Raw genomic sequence first — 20,380 nt, forward strand, 5'->3', positions numbered from 1 at the left:
GCCGATTCGGTAAATAACAAATCGGTATTTACTGATTCGGTCTTTACTGAATCATCATTTACCGATTCAGTATTTACCGAATCGGTAAATGAGATGTACAAAGCACTTAAAAGAGGGCTTCTGGGCTTTAAGAATTCGTTATTTACCACCAACTATTAGTTGGTGGTAAATAAGGAATTCCTATGTAAATGCATTAATGTGCATTTACACCTGTGCCATGTGACAGACATACATGCCCTTAGGGCATGTATGTATGGCACATGTGCACACCAGCACTAATCAGGGGTGCAACAGGGTGTCAAAGTGACACCCTGCCACCCTTGACTTTTTCCCAATTTTACCGAATGGGTAATTACCGATTCGGTAAATGACATTCATTCCTATGGGCCTCCAGGCCTATAGGAATCAATGGCAACTACCGAATCGGTAAATACCGATTCAGTAAATATCGAATCCTACCGATTCAGTATTTTTTACCGAATAATTACCTACATTGGATCTACCGATTCAAAAATACTGAATCGGTCAAATTCGGTATTTTCGAATCAGTAAATCCAAATTACCTACATCAAGCCCTAGGTGCCTGATACAATTTGAGGAGTTATTTATCACAGAGGATTATTAATAAATACCTGGCAATTGGAGCCTGTACGACAGATAGCTTTAAGGCCTCTATCAGAGAAAGGCAATTTCAGAGCAGTGTTCACAAGAACATTTATAAATTAATGCAACATAGCTTCCATTTTAGAAGCAAGGAGAAAAGAGGCAGCTAATAAACTTTTTCAAAATTTATTTATTTTATTGTTTTAATACAAGATGATTGCAGAACAATTCTTAGCAGCATTCATCAGACATGGTAGAATAAAATAGAAGCAATGGCATCTTCACACAGGTGAGTACACAATATGCAGTACAGTTAGCTGAAATGTGAATTCGGTGCATCATACGGGCGTACTTACTGCTCTTTACGTATCAAGTTAAGGCACATGCTTGGCAGAGAAAGCATAAGTCACTGGGCTAGTTACAGAAACTCACAAGGGACCACGACAGCACTGCAGAGTCTGCAACATAATCACAAATGGATAGTGGGATATAACGCACACCCAAGTAGATTCATTAGAACAATAATGCACATATCAAGTATTAAATTCGGCATGAATATCTAGCATGTAACAGTTCTGAAAGGTGAAGGCCTTCACTGCGCCAGTGCCTCCGGAATAATAGACGGGGATTCTGTCGAGCGTGAGAGAAGGTAGCCCTGTAGGGGACTCCATATATTTCTTGGCTTCGAGGCACGGTGCAAGGGTTCAGCATACAGAGTCAATTGTTCTTGGCAATATATCAAGTTATCAAGCCACTCCTTGAACTTTGGCACCCGTCCTCTACCCCATCTACAAGCCACTCTACGGTTAGCTAACATTAATGCAATGGCAAGATATTTGCGGCATGACTTGGGAATACATTTAGTGTAGCCTAAAAATGCTATTAAAGGTGTGCGCTCTAAAGTAATGGGAACCATCTGGTCTAAGGCATCGAAAACTTGGGCCCAGTATTCACTCACTTGTGGGCAATCCCAGGCCAGGTGTAAAAAGTCAGCCCCTGGACTGCCACATCTCGCACAACTGTCTGTAGTTCTCAAGTTAAATCGGAACATTTTAACTGGGGTATAATATTGGCAGGAATTTATAGTGTGTAATGCGTAGCCTAGCACTAGCGGATATTTGTTCTTTTTGAAGGCAGCAGTATGTCCATTGGTCGTCTGTTATGACATACCCTAGTTCCAGATTCCACTTTGCACGAGAAGAGCTGGGAGGCTCCACCTGTTGGGTCTAATAGTGTGGTAAAGCGTGGAGACCAGGTGCCCCAGCGAAGCAGCGCGTAGCAGCATATGTAAGGGAGCCAAGGTGGGGGTTTCCTGAGGAAACTCTGGGGTGATAGATCGTATGCCTTGATGGAGCCGGACATAAAGAAATATATCCAGCAAGGAGGGTTGTAGCCCTTGAAAGAGATGTTCGGAGGTTCTAAATTTCCCATTTTGGTAGAGATCTCCCCATGTGGTTATTTTGGTGCGCTCACAGAGCTTGAGGAACCTTGTTTCTTGTAGTAGTGGCATGCGTGGATGATAGGAGAGTGGTGAGTATAACATCGGACTTTGAAGGAGAGTCAGAATGTGATGCCGGGCGTCCACTGTACATGTAATCGTGGTAGACACAGTGTCACGCATGCGGGGGTGCGCTCAGTATGCCATCCAAGAGGATGGGGTCCGCTAACCAGTGCTCCGCTGCAATCTGTGGCCTTTATCTAGGGGGGTGGAACCAGTAGAAAGCATAATGTGCCTACTCGCATGTGTAGTACAGCTCGAAATCCGGTACATCAAAGCCCCCCTTGGGCATATGGCTGTGTAAGCACTTTACATTGTAGTCGTGGTTGTTTCCCCCCTCCCCCAAATAAGCCTTATAATTTCTGACCGGTGTGTCTGGAAAAATTGTCGACCGGGTAATATGGGATATTTAAAAAAAAAGTATAGTATTTGTGGAAGAACCACAGCTCGCCCTGCCAAGGTCCGCGGCAGGGAGATCCATAGAGTGACATTTTCTGCAATACCATGTATGGCAGTACCATAGTTAAGTCGCATCAGCTCATCCCTATCTTTAGATATTCCAATCCCGAGATAGCGAAAGTCCGAGTCACACCATTCCAGTGGGAAGTCCAAGGGGAATCGAGAGGCTGCAGGTGTTAAGGGAAATATTTGCGACTTCCCCCAATTTATATGAACCCCAGAGAGTTTCCAGAAAATGATAAATTCTTGAAGGACTGGGTTTAAGTTATCCTGCGGATTTCTTACATAGAGGGTGATGTCATCTGCATATAAAGATATCAGGATTTGTCGTAGGTTGCATCTCAGTGCTTTGTCTTGATGATGCTGCCACAATTTAGACACCAAGGATTCGATTGTGAGACCAAAGATAAGGGGTGAGAGTGGGCACCCTTGTCGCGTGCCTCTAGACATGGGGAACGCATCCGACAGATGACCATTGATTAAGACTCTTGACGTCAGGAGCTGATATAGCAGTCTTATCCAGGACAGGAATAAAGTAGGAAACCCCATACTCTGTAGCACCTCGAGTAGATAATCCCATTCAACAGAGTCAATCAATCAATCAATCAATCAGTCATTTGTTAAGCGCACTACATACCTGTGAGGGTCTCAAGGCGCTGGGGGGGAGGAGGTGGGGGCCGCTACTGATCGAACAGCAAGGTCTTTAGTGTCCTCCTGAAGGTCAGCAGGTCTTGGGTCTGTCGCAGGCTCAGTGGGAGGGTGTTCCATGTCTTAGCGGGAGAAGGATCTTCCACCGGTCGTTGTTTTTCGGATGCACAGGATGGTGGCGAGTGAGAGGTCGGCGGAGCGTAGCTGGCGGTTGGGGGTGTAGAAGGAGAGCCGTCTGTTGAGGTAGGCTGGGCTGTGGGCTTGTGGAGTGCCTTGTGTGCATGGATGAGGAGCTTGAACGATATCCTCTTGTTGATGGGGAGCCAATGCAGGTTTCTCTGGTGGTGGGTGATGTGGCTGTGTCGTGGTACATCGAGGATCAGTCGTGCTGAGGTATTTTGGATGCGTTGTAGTCGATTGATGAGCTTGGTCGGGGCTCCCGCGTAGAGGGCGTTTCCGTAGTCGAGTCAGCTGCTGACGTGGGCCTGGGTGATTGTCTTTCTTGTATCTGTCGGGATCCATCTGTAGATCTCGCGGAGCATGCAGAGGGTGTTGAAGCAGGAGGAGGAGACGCCATTGACTTGCTTGGTCATGGAGAGCGTTGAGTTGAGGATAATTCCCAGGTTGCGTGCATGGTCGGTGGGGGTCGGGGCTGCCCTCAGTGCTGTTGGCCACCAGGAGTCGTCCCATGCTGACGGGTTGGAGCCGAGGATGAGGACCTCCATCTTGTCCGAGTTCAGCATCAGACGGCTGATCTTCATTCGGTCGGCGACAGCCTTCATTCCTTCATGGAGGTTGGCTTTGGCGGTGATGGGGTCCTTGGTGAGGGAGAGGATCAGTTGAGTGTCGTCGGCGTAGGAGATTATGTTGAGGTCGTGCTGTAGGGCGACGTGTGCAAGCGGGCCATGTAAATGTTGAACAGTGTCGGGCTGAGGGAGGATCCATGGAGTACGCCGCAGATGATCTCGGAGGCTTCAGAACGGAACGGGGGTAGGCGGATGCTCTGGGTTCTGCCGGAGAGGAAGGAGGTGGTCCATTCCAGAGCCTTGTCCAGGATTCTGTTCTCTTCGAGGTATCGGGTTAGCTGTCTGTTAACGATTTTCTCGAGGACCTTGGCTGGGAAGGGGAGCAGAGAGATGGGTCGGAAGTTCTTGAGGTCTCTTGGGTCTGCCTTGGGTTTTTTGAGTAGAGCGTTGATCTCGGCGTGTTTCCAGCTCTCTGGTCTCAAGAGAGAGATTGATGATGTTGCGTAGGTGGGGTGCGATGGAGCTGCTTGCTTTGTTGAAGACGTGGTGAGAGAATGGGTCTGACGGAGAGCCGGAGTGTATTGTGTTCATGGTCTTGATGTCATCGACGCACACGCTGGTTCAGGCTAGTAAGGGGACGTGGTCAATGGTGTGCGGAGGGTCTGTTGTGTTGCTGTCTGTTGGGGCTGTCTGGGTGTTGAAGCTGTCGTAGATGTCTGCTATCTTGCGGTGGAAGAAGGTGGCGAGGGAGTCGCACAGGGATTGCGACGGCGGGATGCCGTTGTGGTTGTGGATGGCGTCCTTGTGTGCTGCGTGGCTGTCCGGAGTTTGTTCACTGTGCCATTTCTTCTCTAGTTTCCGGCAGGCTTGCTTGGAATCTAGGAGTTCTGCAGTGAACCAGCTGGCCCTCTTGCTGGTGTCTCTGTGGGGGGGTTTCTTCAGCGGGGCGAGGGTGTTGGCGCAGTCCTCGATCCGGTGTCTGAAGTTGTGGGCAGCGACGTCGGTGTTTGAGGATTCGGTGGGTGGGCTGAGAGCGAGGTTTGCATGTAGTTGGTCTTCGAGGATTTTGCTCCAGCGGCGGCGGGGGATCTGTTGGGTGTGGTGGGTTTCTGGAAGGTGAAGTGGATGCAGCGATGGTCGGTCCAGAGGAGTTCGGTGGTGTGGCTGACGGAGATGTGCGGGCTTGAGGAGAAGACGGGGTCGAGCGTGTGGCCGGCTGAGGGGGTGGGCGTTGTGACAAGTTGCCTCAGTCCGAGGTTGGCGAGGTTATCGATCAGGGTTGTGGAGTTGTTGTCGTTGTTGTTCTCAAGGTGAAAGTTCAGGTCTCCGAGGAAGATGTAGTCGGTGCAGGTCAGGGCGTGCGTGCTGATGAAGTCGGCGATGGAGTCTCTGAACTGGGGGCGGGGTCCGGGGGGTCGGTAGACGAGGGTGCCTCTGAGGGTGGAGTTGGGGGTCTGTGTGGATCTGGAAATGCATGTGTTCGGCGGTGCTGAGCTCGTCGTCTGTGCTAGTTGAGACCCTGATGCTGTTCTTGTGGACGATGGCGATTCCTCCTCCGACTCCGTTGGTGCGCGGTCTCTGTAGGTGATCTTGTAGCCGTCTGGGATGGCTATGGCATGTCAGGTGCGGAGGAGTTGTTCAACCAGGTCTCTGTCAGGAAGGCGACGTCCGGGAAGGTTGTGTTGAGCAGGTCCCAGAGCTCGACGGCGTGTTTGCGTGCGGAGCGGGTGTTCAGTAGTCTGCATCGGAGGTGGTTGAGTTCTTTCTTGGCGGGTGGTTCGTCGGCTCTGTGGCTGGTGTAGCTGCAGTTCCGGCAGGTGAAGGGACAGTGTGTCCGTTTAGGGGCGGCCTTGAAGCAGTTGTGGGTCAGACCGGGTATGAGAGCGTGCAGAGTGCTGGCGTAATAGTGGCGGTGGTCGTCATGGCGGGTAAGGGGGACAGGGGTACTAGCGCTGGGCGCGGTCCAGGCACTGACGGGCGCAGACAGGCTTGCTGAGCGCCAGCGGCGCGACCGCGCAGCGGCCTCCATGTATGGGGAGGTGAGAGTGAGGAGCAGCTGGGAGGCGGGAGGCGGGGGCAGCGAATGGGCAGTCAGGGGGGCGGAGCCGCAGGGGCGGTGAGGGGCGACGAAGGAAACAGAAGGCAAAGGGCACATAAATTGAGGGGTAAACAAGTGGCATAGAGGGCAGAAAGGTCACAAAAGGGCAAAAGGTCACAGAAAACGGAGGAAACGAGTAGCACAGAAGGCAAAAGATCACAAGAAAAGGGCAAAAAGGTCACAAAAAACTAGATGAAACGAGTGACACAGAAGGCAGAAAGGTCACAGAAATGCAGGGGCAGCTAAGCTACTGAAGGCAAAAACGGGCAGAAAGACACGAGGGCCGTGAGGGGAGCAGAAGGAAAACCGGGCAGAGAGACACAGGGGCAGCGAAGGGAACAGAGGGAGAGAATGGGCACAGACCATGTACAGGCAGCGGGGGAGACAGACAACAGCAGTCACAGACACAACAATGAAAATGCAGTCACTACAACGGGAGCAATGAAAGAAAATACAGGCAATACAATGGAGGTTGAGCAAACCTAGGACCTACCACTGGCCACCAGGGATGAGGCACAAGTGGTAGCCTGCGGGTGGAGGAGGGCCTCAAACTTCTTCAGCAGAGGCAGCTGGGGCAGGGACACACAGGCAGTGCTGTGCGGAGGGGGAGCGACCTACCTGGAAGGGTTAAGTGTCGCTCTCCTCACTGCCCAGCGGCCGGCCTATATGGGGAAGTGGGAGGGTGGAGCGGCTGGGATGCGGGAGGTGGGGCAGCGAATGGGCAGTCAGGGAGGTGGGGCCGCAGGGGATGCAGCGACGAGGGGCAACAAAGGAAATAGAAGGCAAAAGGGCACAACAATTGAGGGGAAAACGAGTGGCACAGAAGGCAGAAAGGTCACAAAAAGGGCAAAAGATCACAAATATAAAGGGGGAAACGAGTGGCACAGAGGCACAAAGGTCCCCAGAAAGGTCAGAAAAAACGGGGGGAAACGAGTGGCACAGAGGCACAAAGGTCACAAGAAAGGGCAGAAAGGTCACAAAAAAACAGGGGGAACGAGTGGCACAGGGGCTGAAAGGTCCCAAGAAAGGGAAGAAGGGTCACAGGAAATGGGGGGAAACAAGTGGCACAGAGGCAGAAAGGTCCCAAGAAAGAGCAGAAAAGGTCACAAAACACGGGGGAAATGAGTGACACAGAGGCACAAAGGTCCCAAGAAAGGGCAGAAAGGTCACAGAAAAACGGGGGGAAGCAAGTGGTGCAGAGGCATAAAGGTCCCAAGAAAGGGCAGAAAGGTCACAAAAAACAGGGGGAAACGAGTGGTACAGAGGGCAGAAAGGTCCCAAGAAAGGGTAGAAAGGTCACAAAAAAACGGAGGAAACGAGTGGCACAGAGGCACAAAGGTCACAGGAAAGGGCAGAAAAAAACAGGGGGAAACGAGTGGCACAGAGGGCAGAAAGGTCCCAAGAAAGGGCAGAAAAGGTCACAAAAAACGGGGGTAAACGAGTGGCACAGAGGCACAAAGGTCACAAGCAGGCCCGGATTGGTCATAGCGGGCACTGGGCAATCCCCCGGTGCGCCGCACGGGTGGGGGCCGGCTTTGGGCCCCTGGGGGCTGTTTTTGTTACAGGGCCCAGTACCAAAATCGGCCGCAAACCGGCCCGGCAAAGAGCTCGCCGGCACCCCCAACCCCCCGGGTGGGGGGGCCGACCGAGCACTTTGCCAGGGGCGGTTGAAGTTCCCAGTCCGGCCCTGGTCACAAGAAAGGGCAGAAAGGTCACAGAAAACGGGGGGAAACGAGTGGCACAGAGGCTGAAAGGTCCCAAGAAAGGACAGGAATGTCACAGAAAACAGGGGGAAACGAGTGGCACAGAGGCAGAAAGGTCTCAAGAAAGGGCAGAAAAGGTCACAAAAAATGGGGGGAAACGAATGGCACTGAGGGCGGAAAGGTCCCAAGAAAGGGCAGAAAGGTCACAAAAAATGGGGGGAAACGAGTGGCACAGAGGGCGGAAAGGTCCCAAGAAAAGGCAGAAAGGTCACAAAAGACGGGGGGAAACGAGTGGCACAGAGGCACAAAGGTCACAAGAAAGGGCAGAAAGGTCACAAAAAACGGGGGGAAACGAGTGGTACAGCGGCAGAAAGGTCCCAAGAAAGGACAGAAAGGTCACAGAAAATGGGGGGAAACGAGTGGCACAGAGGCAGAAAGGTCCCAAGAAAGGGCAGAAAAGGTCACAGAAAACGGGGGGAAACGAGTGGCACAGAGGCACAAAGGTCCCAAGAAAGGGCAGAAAGGTCACAAAAAACGGGGGGAAACGAGTGGCACAGAAGGCAGAAAGGTCCCAAGAAGGGGCAGAAAGGTCAGAAGAAATGGGGGGAAAAGAGTGGCAAAGAGGGCAGAAAGGTCCAAGAAAGGGCAGAAAGGTCACAAAAAAAATGGGAAGAAACGAGTGGCACAGATTGTATTGGCATTTTATATAGCGCACTACTTACCCGTAGGGTCCCAAGGCGCTTCGACCGCTGCGAAACCCTTCCTGGCTTCCCTGAGAGATGGTCCCTTAATGGGTATCTCCAGGGTGAGACCAGGCATCCCCGGCGGTCTGGTGGGGCCATTAGTGAAGATGAGGCAAGCTAATGCCCAGAGTTGCCGAGTGTGATCGCTGATCAGAGTGGGCACCGAGGCGAGAGAATTATCGAGTCCGCTGACCCTGGTCCAGAAACCTGCCGCGCCGGGAATCGAACCCTGGTCCCGGGCCGTCCTCTGCTCTCGGGTCTGCCGCCTCTAACCAGTGAGCCACACTACTTCACTGCACAGAGGCACAAAGGTCACAGGAAAGGGCAGAAAAAAAGGGGGGAAACGAGTGGCACAGAGGGCAGAAAGGTCCCAAGAAAGGGCAGAAAGGTCACAAAAAACGGGGGGAAACGAGTGGCACAGCGGCACAAAGGTCACAGGAAAGGGCAGTAAGGTCCGAAAAAATGGGGGGAAACGAATGGCACAGAGGGCAGAGACGTCCCAAGAAAGGGTAGAAAGGTCACAAAAACGGGGGGAAACGACAGGCGCAGAGGCACAAAGGTCACAGGAAAGGGCAGAAAGGTCAGAAAAAACAGGGGGAAACGAGTGGCACAGAGGGAAGAAAAGTCCCAAGAAACGACACAAAAAATGGGGGAAATGAGTGGCACAGAGGCACAAAGGTGAGAACAGAGTCAAACGCTTAAGTGACCTCCCAAAAGAAAGCCGCCAGCGGCAATTCAGGAGCAACATTCTGTAAAATGGAGAATAGGGTACTGAGATTGTGTGTGGTCGCTCTGACCGGGACAAAAAATGCATTATTAGGGAGTACTAACTTTTCCATTATTAGGGCTAGGCGATTTGCAATAACCTTTACCAAGATTTTAATCTCGCAGTTAATGAGGGATAATGGCCGATAGGAATCGCAGTGAACAGGTGATTTTTCAGGTTTGAGCAGAGATGTGATAAGTGCCTCTCTCATGGAGGGGGGCAGTGTGCCAGTCTCGAGTGTTTCTTCATATATCTCCTTCAAGATCACGGCCATTCGGGTCTATATAAGTTTTATAGAATTCAGCAGGCAGTCCGTCAAGACCAGGGTCCTTCCCGGACTTCATCTGCATGATGGCCTCTCGTATTTCGTCAAGTTCGAAGGGGCCACATAGAAACTCCCTCTGCGAATCACCCAACCACTCAAGGGCTATGCCCCCTATAAAGTGGTCTAGTTCGAAATGATCCCTCTGCTGTGAAGTATAAAGCGCTGAATAGTGGGTGGTGAATGTAGTAAGTATATCAGAAGTGTCGCGTTGCAATGTCTCTCCTCGACCAGAGATCTCCAGTATACTATACAATTGGAGAAGCATAGTGGGCGTATGGTTTCGGCTAGGGCCTGCCCAGGTCTCTCCCCCTCACCGTATCGCCGGGCCACCCACTATTTCCCTTTAAATTTTGTTTCCCAATCTGCAGTGTATTCCGATAGTTTTTTCCTGAATTCATGCTGAATGTCCTTACCTCCTCCCATACTCAGTTGTACCCTGTATGTCCCTGAGCACTCCAGAGCCTTTGGAGATAAAAAATCCACGGACTGTCACCTTAAAGGCTTCCCAGATAGTTTCCACAGTATATACAGAACCTCTATTTCTTTGGAAGAATTCTTGAATTTCGTCTCCCAATTTGCTGTGAAATCCTGCATCTAGTAGCATTAAGGGCTGTAACCTCCAAGTGCGGCGCAGTTTGTAATACCCAGGTGTGGCAATTGTAATTTTAACTGGGAAGTGGTCAGAATATGTTCTAGCCAGGTGTGTGACATCTTTTATCGAGGGACCTAGTCCACGAGACAATAAACAATAATCTAAATGTGCCCAGGAGGCAGCTTGCGTTGTAAAGAGTGTGCCCTCCCGTGTGAGTGAGTGAAAGTGACGCCATGCGTCCAGTAACCAGTTTCCGTCTCGATTCCCTGCAGGACGTGGTATGACCTATTATAATGATGTGGTGTGGGATTCGATCTGTCTTCAGGTGGGTTAAGAGCCACGTCAAAATCCCCACCCCATATTATATGGGTAGAGCCAATGTCCAAAATGTTTCCCCATGGCACAGTGAAAAACTCAGGAGTGTCAACATTTGGGCCATAACAACTCACCAGGGTGACGGAGTCCGTGCCCATTCCTTCCCCATGCAATAAAGTATCTCCCATTGTGATCAAGTAATGTACCAGCTAAAGCAAACAGAGTCTGTTTTTTAATAAGTATAGCCGTTCCTCTGGCGTTGGAGGAGTACGAGGAGAATAGTTGATGGTCAGCCCACTTATTAACAAATGCAGTGGGATGAGATGGATTAATATGAGTTTCTTGGAGTAGCGCGATATGTATTTGATGCCTATCTAAGTACGCCAATAACTAGTGACGCTTTCGCAGGTGCCCCAGCCTCCGCACATTCCAAGTGACTATTTGTAAGCTCCGATGAGCCGTCAAGTCAGCCATAAGTGGCAAAGGTGTGTGATTAGTGGCAGTATGTCCCCTGTGAACTGTGTAAGAAGCAATGTAATACCATACGTCTGTCTGTCATGCTGCTGCAAAATAGTTAACAATGGACATGGAAGCAAGCCTTCTACATTCTCCCCACCCCACCCACAACACCACCTTCAATGTGCCAGAATTACATTTCCCACCCTGAGCCCAACAATACTCAAACTGATCAAACCAGGTCAAACAAGACCAACTTAGAAGAGAGTCTTGAGGGGGATCCACCATATGAGGGGGACCGCTGATGGGCCATAGGTAACTCCCATCTCCCAAAGCCCACAGACAGCTACGTTAGCAGTAGGGGGACACAGGGAGAAACAGTGGGAGGGTGATCAGCACTGTGGCGTGGAGAAAAAGTACAGGTATTAAAGTCATAGAAGTAGCCCACTGTATAACAAGATGCACCAGGGTGCTAGGTACACTTAGCTGATGTTGTGTTGTTGTGTAGTAGAATGTAGATCAAGCCGCCAATGGGAGTAAGGAATTGTCCCGTTGCATATGGGACAAAGAGACGTAGGCTAGCAGAGTGACAGCCTAGTTTATAAAGGACTGGGGGCTTTGTAATGTTCCGGCTGTTGCTACTGCTACGAGGGGCCATCGGCTCCAGGAGAATGTGGAATAGAGGAGCGTTCATCGGAATTCCAGCAAGGTGAATGTCGGTTGATGCGTTTGAGGAACTCTTCAACTTGCTGTGGATTCACAAATATGCTTTACTTGCCTTGATGGTTGACCCTTAGGTGCGCTAGATAAATGAGTGCAAAGACAATTTGCGCCTTATAGAGCTTCTGTTTCGCTGTGAGGAACTTGCTGCAAGCTTCTTGTACAGCTACAGTGAAGTCAGGATAGATGGAAAATGGAAAATTCCATGCCTTCATATGTCAATATCTTCTTCTCGAGTGCCAACCGGAGTGTGGTGTCCCAGTCTCGGTAGTTAAGGAGCCGGGCAACAAAAGAACATGGGATGCCACCCGGAGGAGGGCGAGGGCCGAAAGACCAGTGTGCACGCTCCACAGTCAGATGAGGGGAGAAAGCACCAGGTGTCGCGCAGGAGGCGTTCAATGAAGTCTTCCATTAGACCAGTGTTTGTGGTTTCTTTAATGCCTATGACGCATATGTTATTCCTGCGTCTTCTAGCTTCAAGGTCTTCGTTTTTGAAGGCGATTACTTTCAGGAGCTTGTCCATTTGTGTCATTTGCTGATGCATTTGGGACATAGTGTCATCCTCCGTTCTGTCTCCTTGATTTGCTCATCATGCTTATCCACCTTCAGCACCAGGAAGTCTAAATGACTGTTCATCGTGTCCATCTTGCCTGACAAGGCTGTGAGACTGTACTGAATCGCCAGCAGCAATGTTTTTACCTTGTTGTCCGAGGTGGAAGATTGTACTTGGGATGAGTCCTCAGCAGTTTGTGTTTGTTCCTCTGTACATGAACGAGTGACCCTCTTCTTCGCATCCAAAACAAGCTTGGATTGCCTGCCCTCCGGCTTCCCCATGTTAGCATGGTGAGGTTGATTGGGCCTTACGTCCTGAAATGTCGTCAGTACTCCGTCTAAGCCAGGCCATACAGTAATCAGTAAAGAGGTCCCCAGGAATGGATCCAGATAAGGCACCACCCATGGAGGATAAAAGTAGTAGGAGGCAGCTAGTGTGTTATATCGAGACTTTAGCGGAGAGGGCCTGACTAAAGTGGGTATAGCGTCACAGCGTGAGTGGGAGCAAAAGTCTATACATCAGGCAAAACGGTCAGTGTCAAGAGTGGACCACCACCAGTGGGATACTCTGGAATCTTGTTGGGGAAAACTCAAGTGCCTCCGTTGCAGTTAAGAGGAGCTGCGGCTGGTTCAAGTTGCAGCTTCCTGCACTGGTGTGGGCTCCTATAATCTCTGTTGTGCCTTGGTGTAAGAGGATCAGATACCTCGTTGCAAACTTCCCTCGCCGTCCGAAGATGGGAGGGGTGGAGAGGCGGCGCGGACTCAGTGTAGTAGCTCCCCACCACAGATGTAGGTCGCAGGCGGTGGTCACCCACAGCGCTGCACAGGACTCAGCCAGGACTGAAGCAGTAGCGTGTCCACTTCTCCCTATAAGGTTTGGTAGGGAGTGGCACTCTAGGTTGGGTGGGCAGTGAAGGCAGATAATGGTGTGGGCCGTCATATGCAAATGTGGTCGCTGCGCGCACCCACCATGTACATCTGGGTGAGGTCCGATGTACCGCCGTCTCTGCCTCCTTCACGATGTAGCTGCCAAAATAATATGGAGATGGAGGTGTGGGGCTCACCCCGGTTAGCTGTGGGTCTATTGAAGGGCGCAGAGTAAACAGATCCTGTGCAATGGTGCTAGCCGGCAATCAGGGGCTGCGGCCCAGCGCACCGTGTGAGGCCAGGGGCCTGCATAGAGGCAGCAGCCACAGAGGGCACCATGCAGCTTCGCGCCCTTCCCCCGCTGCCGCCAAGATTCCGCTCGATGGAGGACACCGGGGGTCCAAGGAGGCGGAAATTGACACCGGAGCTGGAGGGCACCTTGTTACGCTAGCGGCAGATGTTGTGGGCAGTTTTCTCCCGGTATGAAGAGGAGAAATGCAGGATTATGAGGCCGAGGTTTATTAAACTTTATTTGCTGAGACCTCTAAACAATCTGGAACTTGAAATTTAAATCAGGAAATGTTATCCAAGTAAATGAAATACGAAAAACTTGAAAAACTGCATAAAAAGGAATTGTCCAAATGATGGGAGGTGAAATCATTGCAAAAATATATTGATGTAGAGGGCTAAGGATTTTTACAATTCCCTTAACTATGAAGATCCGATCTGGATATGCTACAGGAATCGGCAGATAATTCTAATAATTGCTTGATTACCATGATGTGCATTTTGATAAAATACACATTAAAGAACAGAACGAGGATATTTGGAAGAGCTGTGTAATGCATGTTCCAAAGAGGATGTTGACTTATTCATGTCTAATATGCAAAAGAGGCTTGATAAAGTGGAGGAAGATATTAAATCAAAGAAGCAATGTAAATTCATTAGAGATTTTAAAGATTATCAGGCTGGAAACATTTTGACCTTTAACAAAAAATATGACCATTTGTGTAAAGAAGACGTGGTGGAAAGTGTAGCAGCTCAAAGCCGCAACAGCAGTCACATTTTGGAACTGGCAACAGAGAGTGATGTGTTGGAAAGTAACATGCTGATGTCTCTGATTCATCACTCACTCACAACGGAGGAACTTTTCATGGGAAGGAGTTTTTTTAAGGAAACTTTAACTTCTAAACAGGGGAAGGAAGAAGCAGAGCCAGAGGAAAAAGAGCAACAAACAAATCAAGACAGGTAAAAAGAAAGACAAACAAGCATTTACAATGCAACGGTTTCGCCTTTGCAAAAGTTAGAGCTATTGGCATTGTAAATCCTTCTCAGTGAAAACTGTTCAGCAATAGTTGGACGGATAGGGTAAACTAAAAGCTTCTTGCAACTTTCAAGTAAAAATGTTTTGTCGGGGCGAGGGAGAGGGAAGAAACACGACAATGTTGTGGCTCAAATGGATTATTGCTGGTATTTTGCCTGACCACAAATAAACCGAACTTCAATGTATGCAAGTTTAACTATGCCTTTTTGTAAAGTGTTTGACAAATTTATGGGCATCGGGTGTGCCCGATTCTCTAGCTTATTGCTCCTAAACATACTGTTCTGGGCAAATAAACGTCATTGTACTAAACATGGTGATTTATGCTGCGCTGAAGACATGATCTATCGTGGAAGGCTGCAGAAAAGTCAACTAATTTCTCTGTAAAAATATATTTACATATTCAAAGCTTAGCTAAATCTGCTCAGAATGATACTACATTATAAATACTGCTTAGGAGCATGTGTGACACAGCATTCATCACGCAGTAGCATTATCGGCCATCAATCTTCAAGGCTTCCAGCAAAGAAAACCTCCCAATTAGGCATTTGCCTTTCATTAAAATGCACCCTACATGGTGTAGAAAAGGGAAATAAAGTAGGCAGGGCATCAGTGTAAAATGAGCATGTCAGTTCATTAATACGTTGGAGCCCCCGCGCTTGACCTGGTACTGTACAATCTGTGGCGCGGGCCTGCCATATACATCATCTGTTCCCGCCGCTGGTCCGCTTCATACAGACAGACGGACAGCTGCAGGACTAGAGCCCGCTCAACCTGGGCACCATCTGACTTTAATTGTAGCACACAGCTTGATGAGGCTCTGGCGACGAGAAGCCAAAGTGCGGCTGCACTGTAATAATCTGCACAGGCAGAGCACTGCCAGCGCACCCAGGGCCTGGGACGTCTGGAACCTGACAGGCGGCAGGAAATATGATTAGTGAGCAAGGTATAAGCCTGCCCCAACTTCTGGCACAAGTTCACCCAGCAGGAATCACCACTACGTGCACAAACAACCTGAGCCATGAGGCTTGATGCTGTAGATCAGAAATATCCAGATTCGGGAAGAGATTAAATGCACGGAAAAAAGCATTTCATTTCCAAACAGCAATTCATTTCATTTAAGCCAAGCAAGTCTAACATTATTAGACAGGAAGGGGTTAAGGGCAAGGCCCTGCCCTTCCAGCCTCCTGACCTGACTGTTCCTCCACCCGATGCCCCACCCGACGCCATTGGAATGATTGCTCGGGTATCGCTGTATACCAAGTCTGTTTTTAAAACGTCACCGCGCTCAAGGAAAAGCAGTGTTCATTTAATTTTTTACTGACTGTTTTACTTTACTGGTGGCAATGCCTTTATAATAGATCTGCTGCTGCTTCAAAATAACAGTGCCCGCCTCGAAGTCGCGCTCAACTGGTTACTCATGCGGTGGCGGTGCACATGTGCCGGGGCTTGGAATTCAATTGGAAAAAAAAGTTACGCAGCCAGCCGCCGCAGCCCCTACCCCCACGGGATCAAATACTGCCCAATCAGTGGCCCGCCACCCGTAGCACTGAACCGAAAGCAAATTTGCATAGATAAGGAGGATGTATTATTCACACTCTTAGCACAGCAACATTCTCGGGAGACTGTAAGTGTTTGAAAAACACAGCAGTAAGACAGTCAATTATATTTACTTAGAATTTTGACTGCACGTGCAGCGAGTCATTGATTTGAGGAGTTGCCCGTGGCAGGGTAGACCCGGCCCTGATTAATAAGTGCTGGTGCTTAGCACCGGCACAAATTAAGCCCTGGTCACATCGGAATTGCGCCGCTCTTCTGGATGTCTTTTGCTTTGGGTGGTAGCACCCTGTAACATATAGCAGGCACAGAATAGCACCATTTACGTTGTATGGAGACCAGAGCCACAGTCTGCATGAACACACATTCAATGTTGTACATACTCCATGCACAGTGTGTACACTGCTGCGGTGTTTGTGCTTGAAACAAGGCGCACTGCCCCAATACTACATACCACCTCGCAGAATGAAGGCCCCACCCTCACCTTCAAAAACACAAGCAGTCTCGTACTGGTCATGAGAAACATACGATCGGTTGGTATGTGCAGCCCCGCTGGACATGCCAACCTGGGTTCTGCACCAGCTCCGGTCTCCGTGGAAATCCCCGATACATTAGAAACTGAAGCATGGCACAGCATGGTGGGTGGCGTAGTGATGGAATATGGCATAAAACAACTAATAAACTTGGGTTTACTCTCCAGTGTGCCAAACACACATCACAGACCTGCTGTCGGTTCATTCTGCATCATGACTCCCCAGATTCGAAACAACACCACTACGAGCACTCAGGGAAAAAGGGACAGGAAGAGCAAACCGCTGAGAGTGATGGGATAAAGTAGTCGCTTTCTCGGCCATCCCCACACCATCAGCGGGCAGCTCCTGACCCCGCCAGCAACACAACAGAAATCAAAAATACAACTCAGTCAAGCAATCCATCATCCTCAGTGCATCTTCTACACACGAGGAGAGAGAAGGCGAAAACTCAAAAATAGTTACCGCCACTGTTCCCAAGAAGCTGCGCGCGCGAGCTCAGAGGTCACCTTAAGCACGCAGTGTGCTGTAATTAGCGCGCACTCCCGTGATACCGTTCGCGCCGCCGCTTTTAAAATGCGAGCAGCGCGAGATTCTTACAGTGCACAGCTGCGGGCTGATTGTGGTCCTTTGAATTAGTATTTGCGTTGCAATTAACACAAATACTATTTCAATGGACCCCAATCAGCCCCGCAGCTGTGCACTGTAAGAAAAGGAAGACAGCGTGCGCTAAATCACACGTCGTGTTTGAGCCTTTGCTTTTCCTTAATGTGCACAACTGCGGGCTACTTATAATCCTTTGTGTCTCCTTCCTCCAGCTCTCCTGTAAGCGAGGGACGAACGATCTTCGATAACAAACAGTAGCTGCAGAAATGCAGCACTGTCAACTCACGCTCGGAATGGCTTACGAAGATCAGGCTTTTAACTACTACCTCAGCCTACTAACCCTTGAGGTAGCGCCACGGAGTTCTGTTTACACCCGAGTGGCACTCTTTATACCGAGCAAGTATTTAATTGTACTTTAAATATAAAAGACATAATGGAATGACAAGTGCCTTCGGTGATCTAATGCTGCCCATAGGCCACTGTAAGCGTCTTCCAATACTGACAGCACCCTCGGGTGTCGCCTGGGATTTTTTGGTACCATTGGGGAAATCTTCTACACGACTGGATCCTTAACTTTACACGGCTGAGTATAACTTGCTTCACAAACTGCACAACGGGCTTGTGTCGGCTTGTTTCAGCAAAAAACCCTCAGCAGTGTTTAGTGTACAGTTAAGTACCGTTTTCTGCCTTGAGGTGCCTGTCGCACCTATAGAAGATCTTCCAACTAAGTGACCACACTCTGTAGCAGATGATCTTTAACAGGACATTAACTATTTAATGAATGTATGAATGAATGGTTCCTCATCACTGTGGGGCGTCTAATTCGATTGGGCGTGTCCGCTGTTATCTCCCTCGGTAGGGATGATTCCCTTATCCTAATCGGCGAGGAACCCTGTGCTCTACTACCAACGCACTGGGGGTGCCTCTGCAGCGCTCTTGGCTGACTCTGACACACAAACACCATTCAGGTGCCCCGTCTATCTGAGTTAGCTGCGGCGCCTCCCTCTTCCTACCCTCCCGTCATCGGCGCTCCCCTAAAATTATTCACAGGAGCACTGATTTCTGCTGTGGCTCCTCCCTGTCTCTAGAGGTCCTTCCTTTCACCCCTACGGTGTCCGTGCAGCTCCACTTTCCGTACCTTGACAGCCTCGGAGCCCTTGCGCTCTTTTCCCCTATGGCTCCTCTTTCAACACCGTTATGGTTGCCCCCCTCTTCCTGGGGGGGCTCCCCTTATCCCGACAGTGCTTCAAAACCCTACCCTCTCTTATCTCCGCCCCTTGCCAACCGGGACGCCACCTACTACGGTGTCGCTCCCCTCTGTGCCTCCTCAGCTGGCGCCTCTCAAGCCCGCTTTGCTTCCCGCTACCTCCCATAGCACAAACTTTTCCAGCAATCCCTGCTGCAACAGGGACAAGATGGCAGAGCAGAAGTGACGCGCATTTGGGCGGGCAGTAGACTGGAAGCGCACAGGAAGTGAGATTTCAGCGGACAGTGGTGGAAATGCAGCCATCTCTGTGAGGACAAACACTTTTAAGATTAGCAGAGAAAGAATACGCTGCACAAAATATAATGCTAACAGTACGGACCCCACTACATTACCAAGAGGCATACTGAAATATAACAGAAAAATAAGTATGAATAGCACAAAACGCAAGGGAAAATACAGGTATAACACTAGCTCTGAAATTCCGACACCACAATGTAGGGGGGCTGACACAAACAAAGCAAAAACAAAAATACAAAGGATGACCCTAAAACCCGTCACTAACAAAAACAAGTCAGGTCCCGGGCCGGCAGCCAATCACAGCGCGGCCCGGGGAATGACGTCACCGGGGTGTCCCGGCCGGCAGATTCGGGGCGTGTTTTTCGCGCTCTCCCCTTCCCATTGGCTGGAAGATAAAATTCCAGCCAATGGGAAGAGGAGAGGGCGGTACTTAAAAAAAGACACAGACACACCCCCGAATTGCGTTTTCACGGGGAAAGCGTGATTGACAGCCACTCTCTTCCAATGGCTAGCCTCCATTTATGGAGCTAGCCAATGGAAGAAGGGGCGGATTCAAGTCCCCCATATTGTAAACAAACGTTTCGCCTGGGCGTAGCCGTGCTTCGCAGTGCTACGGCCAGGTCGAAACCTAAAACCACATTTCAGACCAAAAGCTGCTGTGTCAAGACACACAGTGCCCCCAGCCTCTGGATCCGCTGGCATACAGTGCCTGTATAGGTATTTTCTGTGTTTTAGGGCCCCAGCAATTAACTGGGAAAATGTAAAGCATTTATAGAGTTAGCCACACAAAGTGCCTGTTTTCAGTGCCTCCAGTAAGGTGTTCACTGGCACGCAGAGAATCTTTATGACAAATAAGTCATTGAAGGTGAAGTGCTAGAGAAGAGGTCTTACACACCACACCTCATAACCAAGCTCCTAGAAGCAATTCCTCACTGCTGCAGAGACCTGCCTGCCTCTCTAAGCACTGCTCGCTGCTGCATAGCTCCAACTCACTGTCTCCCTGATGAAGGAAGGCACATGGCATGAGATCACATCAGACAGTTGTCATCCATATAGGGGGGAGAGGAGGGGCACTAGCTCACAGTGTGCTCCATCCACTACAGCGAAGACATTCAACCATATTAAGGCCGAGTTGGCCTATTTAAGTATCCCACCCAAGTACCAGGAAGAAAAGGGAGTGATGCCCTAGTCCACAGTGGCGAACATGAAGACCACTCCAACGAAGAAAAAAAAAAAAGAGAAGACGCTTGTCATATCTTCTAATCAGGGTTGATGAAACCTAAAGACCACTATTTTAAGAGACATGTACCACTAAACGTGAGTGCATCGATTAGCTCACATCAGGCAGGCCACCAAGTAGCAACGACAACTTGGTGAAGGCCTAGTAAGAAAACCAGGAATAAGCACCATGCATAAGCAACAGAATCTTCACACAGCAACCATACAGACACCACCACTAGCTGCCTTTAAAACCATCCCATCCACACCAATAATAGCTAACACCTTGCACAGGCGTATTTTAGCAGATGAGGGAGCACCCGATGCTACAAACCATCTGGTTATCAAACAAACCCTCAATGCACCTTGGAAGAGCCACTGCAGATCTGTGGGTAATCCGTCACCAACCAAGTAGAAGTTACAACCATTACTAAAGAGCTATAAGAGTTATATTCTACCTACAAATCACCATCCTAGTTGTTGCACAGCTAACTGGTCCTTCTATCATCTAGTAAGTATAATAGAGACATCCATGTTGTTTATGGGAAACAAA

The 20,380-nt window shown here is 49.7% G+C and overlaps 1 pseudogene; it reads right to left on the reverse strand.

Annotated features, from left to right (window-relative positions):
* Positions 1 to 17,308: 17,308 nt before the first annotated feature.
* LOC147724124 (small nucleolar RNA U3) lies at positions 17,309 to 17,399 on the reverse strand (annotated as a pseudogene).
* Between the last annotated feature and the right edge of the window lie 2,981 nt (positions 17,400 to 20,380).

This window comes from Lissotriton vulgaris, chromosome 4_1 (assembly GCF_964263255.1).
Source record: "Lissotriton vulgaris chromosome 4_1, aLisVul1.2, whole genome shotgun sequence".
NCBI lineage: Eukaryota > Metazoa > Chordata > Amphibia > Caudata > Salamandridae > Lissotriton > Lissotriton vulgaris.